Below are 6,038 nucleotides of genomic sequence, written 5' to 3' on the forward strand. Positions count from 1 at the left end.
GGTTTGGATTAGTAAAGTCCTGCTTAGTTTGCTCTGGTGGTCTTCCTTTATCTTTCATAACATTCAGAGTTCCAAGCCATTGATCTAGCTGTTGATTTTTTTTTATTTTGAATATCCATACCTCGGTAACCAGATCCATCGCCTGCAAAGGTAAGATAGAAAACAATAGCATCTTGAATAAAGTTATAGTTAGCTGCATTAGAGGCAATACCAGTGACAAGCAAGAGTACACTTTATCGTTCAAGTAGTTGAACCAAAATTTATTTTTTAGAGTATGATATTTGAGATTCACGGGCAATACCTCAGCGTAGATCCATTTTAATCTTTTGTAAATAGCTAATTAAGAATTTTGAGATGATGTACTAATAGTCCATTTTTGATGCAATCATCAATTCTCCTGTGAGCAATACGGATTATTAATAATGAGTGGTTATTTTATTGCCAATAAAAATAGAAAAAGAACTATTTTTTATTTTTATGGTAGTTAATCTTAATTAAGTATCATTAATTTAGATCCTTTGAAAAATCAAAATGAATAAGAAAAATATTGATGGAGAAAAAAACTTTTTTTTTTTTTTTGCGGAGATTAAGAGTCCTCTCACTACTAACCAGCAGACATCATCATCTAGCTGGGTCTTGCCGGTATTAACGACACGACAGGAAAAAACAACCAAATGCAAACAGCAAGGAGGCTATTTTATATCATGAACTAGTGGGATAAGCTTGTTGACACTCCTTAAACTAAATTAGAAAATTTTTTATTTTTGAAGTAAGTGGCACTGAGATGCATAAAAGAAAGGTCCAAACTTACCACTGCCTCAGCCTTAAACATCAGATGGTGAATGGATGGATATGCCCAAGTGGCCCATTTGGCCAGTCCAAACCCAAAATACACCATTCATTCCAAAACCAACCATCACCCACTCTACAACCAAAATAACCAAATGCAATCCACCAAGTTGCATTTAACTTCTTAATGCTACTCCACCTTCATCTCTTTTTCCCTGGATTTGTGCTGTGAATACTATGTCAACACAAATTCAAGCTTATAGATCATTTCGGAGGAGATTCCGAGATGACAATTGATAAGCTGTGGAAAATGAATTACTTTGATGGTTGTTATGATCCAACTTTGAGTCATACATGGAGATTAAATTTATAAGATTTGTAGTCCCATGATCATCCACAATACACATAAGTAAAGAAGGAAATATTCTGCAAGACTTTTGCGTGCTGGTCACATCATAACAAAGGAAAAATAGTCTTGTAGGCTAGACCAATGTGCAAGCACCTCAAGCAGTTGCTAGATTTGCTGACTGACTATTTCCAACTTGACTCCCATTTTGCACATCAACCTTTGTTTTTATAAGGATTACATTATTTCCCTGAGACTATTAAAAGAAAGGACTTAACTCTCAAGGACTATATTATTGGCCTAACTTGTACAAAAAAGACATGATCACACTTTTCCAGTGGCATCTTGTCCATCCAGTTACCTGATCACAGCAAGACAAATTTATAGGTGGGTCCCTTCAATATTCTTTTTATTTATATCACTTGGACCATGGCATGTGCCTTGCCCTGGCTGAAACATACAAAGCCAAAAGGAGGCTTGATGCGGCCACCAAACTTAACAGGAACAAATCAAAGACCACGGAAAAACAGACCCTCTCTGGAAACTTTGAATAGCAGAATTATAAAAGCAATTCGCCGTTATCTGCTCAGGAGTGTGGACTGAGTTTAATAGAAACGAAGTATTTTTCATTATAATAATGGCTGCAATAAGCCGTTGTAGAAGGAAGAAAATCTAACAGTAATTATAAAAAAATGACATTTTTGATAAATCATCTAGGAATAGTGTGAAACTTTTAATTTAAAAATATTATTTTATTAAACAAGCAGCAGAAATAGAGGAATTTACAGTGGAACAACACTCTTGAATAATAATCAACCCTTTTTAATAATGAAAACTCTCAGAGGCAACCGAGGGCTCTCGACTTTTGAAATATTTTTCAGAACTATCCCAGTGCCTCTGTTCTTACATGTATTTGTTTCCCCTTTATCTTTATCACTCCTCTGCATTGCACTTGCTAAAGACTGATAATTTAAATGCTTAATAAATAAGAGATCTACACAAGAAATTTGATGCCATCTTGTGAGAATTAATAGAAAAAATGAATGCTTTGTCTCTTCTAATATCTTCTAGAAACTTGTTCAACTCATAGTTTTCTCTGAATGGTAGGTTAGAAGCAAAGCTGGCATTTCAACCCTTCATAAACCATCTATCCATCATATGTGGTACCCAATAATTAGGTTTACTCCTATCACGGCCAACCTCATTTGCCACTATATAAGTACCCAAAATCTACATAATGTATAACTGATTTAAGACTAAACACACACCAACATGAATTCCTATATACTCTCCTGTTTAAGCCCAAGCATCCTCACCAGGAGGTTAAGAATTTAAATTCATTTAAATCTAATCACAATCATTATGATCGGACCTTATTTCAAAAAGACTAGCCAAAAAATATTACTTGAGTTCTTTGGCACTGTATAAATCTAATCACAAGCACCACGATCGGTTCGTGATCCGCCTCCATAAATTCGTGCTGCAGTATTCCTTAGTCTATACAGAACATGGACCGAATTCGCTTTAATACCATTTTATCACAACTTAGAACTTAATTCAAAAAATACCGGCAGTAAAATATTATTTAGGTTTCTTAGTCCTATATAAGTATTCAAAATCTATCTAGTAAATATGGAATTAAATGCATACCTGTATGGATTCTCGTAACTCTACCTCTCAAAAGATTATTTGGTAAACCTAACAGCATCCCAAATAATAATAGTAATTTGTTCGGTTCACCTAGATGTACAATTGCTACTATCAACCACTACAGCAAAATAATAACATATAATAATAAGCGAGCAACAGCAGAATGCATTTTAATTTAAAAAATATTAAAATAAGTCAAATAACTGTAAAAAAATATAAATTAACTATTTTATTCTTATTATATTATGGGTCATTCTAGTTAAATAACGCTATCATCATTATTTGAAAGCTTTGCCATGTATGCATATGTATGTTTGTTTACATGTGAAAAAGAGAGAACGGACCGAGGGAAGGCAACAAGAGCAGTTATTTTTGTTTTTATGAAACTTTGCTTTCAAAGATGGTCCCAAAAGATCCTTGAGATCTCCGGGTTGTGGAAGAAAGAGATAAATTGGACTTCTTTTCAGTGGCGCTGCAACACACGGAATATGGAAAAAGCTGGTGACGTTGACTCGCGTACCGGAGGAGAGAAAAAAAAAAAAAAAAAGAGAGGGAGAACAGCTAAAAAGATCCCAATAACCAAGCCCATCAGAGGAAACCGAGGGATGATCGTCGCCGTCCGGTAGGGATCGAACGGCTGAGGGTGTGCACTCGGGCCCGCCGGACGAGCGGCGGTCGCGCATGCGCGCTGGGGCCCGCCCAACGGCCCTTTTTTAGGAGGGGGAGGAGGGCCGTGATCACGTGACGTGCTTCTTTTGTCGTTCTCCTCTCGCTCTCCGGTGGTGGTGGGGCCCGCCGCCGGGGGGCGAGGGACCTCAGGCTCTGGGTTTGTGTCCGGTCGGAGAGGCTTGGGCTCGGCCTACTACTACGTAAGGATAAGGTATATATACTGAGGAAATCAATTTCTAGAGGGGGAAAGAAAAAAAGAAAGAGAAAGCTACCATAGTGAGGTGGTTGTGTACAAAATCTAAATAATGTGACTGTTTTGAAGGGCCTCTAGTATGTATATCATACTTATAGAAATCTAATTTTAAACATGATGTGGTAGTTGTTTAGTTATAACAACCTACTTAGTTTAAATTCAAATATCTAAGGTTGTGCAAGCGATGCAATTGTTTTTGTATCATTCTTTTTATTGCTTCCATTGTTCCTCAAGGGTTTCACTGGATTTTAAGTTTGATTGTCTCGCAAGGTTATTTTGTAAGGTTGCGTTGTTGTTGTTCTCCGAGACCAGCAAAGGTAAAGATTTTATTGTAATCTTTATATTTAGTTTTTTAGAAAAAAAATGTGAGATTGAGGGAATCAAGTTTAAATCAACTTTCTTATGATGGCAATTTCTTGGTGAATTAATAGAAAGAGACCTTTTTATTCTGACGCAGCGATTCTCTTGCAACGTTTTTCTTTTCTTTTTTTGTTTCTTGGTACTAACACTTCGCTAATTGATTGATAAGCATCTCTAGCTGCCATCATTCCAACAACTTTTCCCTTATCAACTAGAGTATTCAATCATAGTGGGGTTTCATCTAAATCCACATACCTACTGCTCTCACATTTTGACATTGCTTGTCACTTCCTGAATGTCCTGTTATAACTGATAGAATGCAATCTCTTTTTTATTTTATAGTTCCAATCTTTCCTCAACTTGTATGTGACCCCTTTTCCTTCTTTAACATAAATATAGACAAAAGTGAAGCCCAAGAATAGGTATCACAATAAACTTGTTTTCATTCATTTTCGAGTGACATATATATATATATATATTCTCACGTTGGGTTCATTTATTTTACAATATACTGCTAGAGAAATCCAAGAATCAAGGGGAGTAAAAATCCAGACATATCTAGAGGCTTGGTTTGATCCCATGATATGCAAGGATCTTTGCGGCTGTCTTATCTTTGGGTATCTTTCGCTTTCCCTCTTTCCTTTCCTAAATTATTATTGACTACTAGCTTCGTATTTGGTAAAGTGGCAATGATAAGTACGGGCATTATCTAAGTTCACACTAGTTTAAGACTCCCAAGATTTTTGCTAGATTTTTTTCTTTATATATACTTCCTTGCAGAAAGTTACGTTTTATTTAGAAGTCACAACCGCTGACCCGACCACAGCTCCGCGCACAAGCAGACAAATGGCTTGTCCACCAAAATCTCTCGCAAAACCAAATCTTTAAAGAAAACGTGGCGCCTAGATATTGGTTGCGCAAGGACCGTGATATTTGCCAAAACATAGCAAATCCAGCCCTCTCAGTCAAATCTACCAATGTGATAGTATATGTCACTCTAGTGCTTCATCCAAAGACAAACATCCCCATATTAAACTATGCTAATATTTATCCTCCCAAGTCCCAACCAAATCCACTGCCATTATTCTTAGATACGCCCACCCTAACTCCCATACCTACTGTACTAAACCCCCCGACCCAAACCATTAATTAAAACCTCTCCGCACCTCCCCCCACAGCATTAAAACCATGGGCTCTGAGGCAGCGCTGCAGCACACGCCCAAGGCGGGACCACGGCAAGATCTCTGGGGGATCTCGCTGCCTCCTCTTCCTCCAACTCGATCCCCTGCCCCGAATCATCTGCGGCCGAAACGTCGATTCGCATCTCTCGTTCTTCGATCTATCCCAAGTCCCAAAGAAAAAAAGCGCAAAGATATTTAGAGAGAGAAATAATAATACAATAGTAAGAAGGACACAAAGAGAGAGAAGTTGCAGAGACCGGAGTCAGTACTCTTCCACTCAGTAGTAACCAGTGAACAGTAACTCCTGGGTGGAAAATTACGACATGGACCTTATGATGAGCACTAAATAATGGCCGTTTGTTGCCAAATTAGTTTTTTATTGGGTTTATTGAAAGTGAATGTATATCTGTACAACAGCTATGGAGGTAGAAATTGACATTTTATTTTTTATTTCAGCCTTTGAAATTATTATAGTGATAATTTCAGAACTTATCTTCCATGGAGTTTAATGATTATTATAATGACTATTATAAGTCATCGCGATGAAAAAGTACTGAATAATGATGGAAAATAAGAAGACTGTCATGTCCAATCACCTTTTATCAAATAAGATCTTAAATGTTCTACTAAAGTGAAGAAAGTTAATTTAAAAAATTACTTTTAGTTACATAAACAGCTAATAAGATAAGGAATAAATAGTGCTCATTATTATTTGCAAACAAATATATTTGTTATTACACCTGTTATAATTTGGTAACGGGCCTTATTTGAAAGCTTGCCCTCATCACGA

This window comes from Phoenix dactylifera, chromosome 1 (genome assembly GCF_009389715.1).
Source record: "Phoenix dactylifera cultivar Barhee BC4 chromosome 1, palm_55x_up_171113_PBpolish2nd_filt_p, whole genome shotgun sequence".
NCBI classification, from domain to species: domain Eukaryota; kingdom Viridiplantae; phylum Streptophyta; class Magnoliopsida; order Arecales; family Arecaceae; genus Phoenix; species Phoenix dactylifera.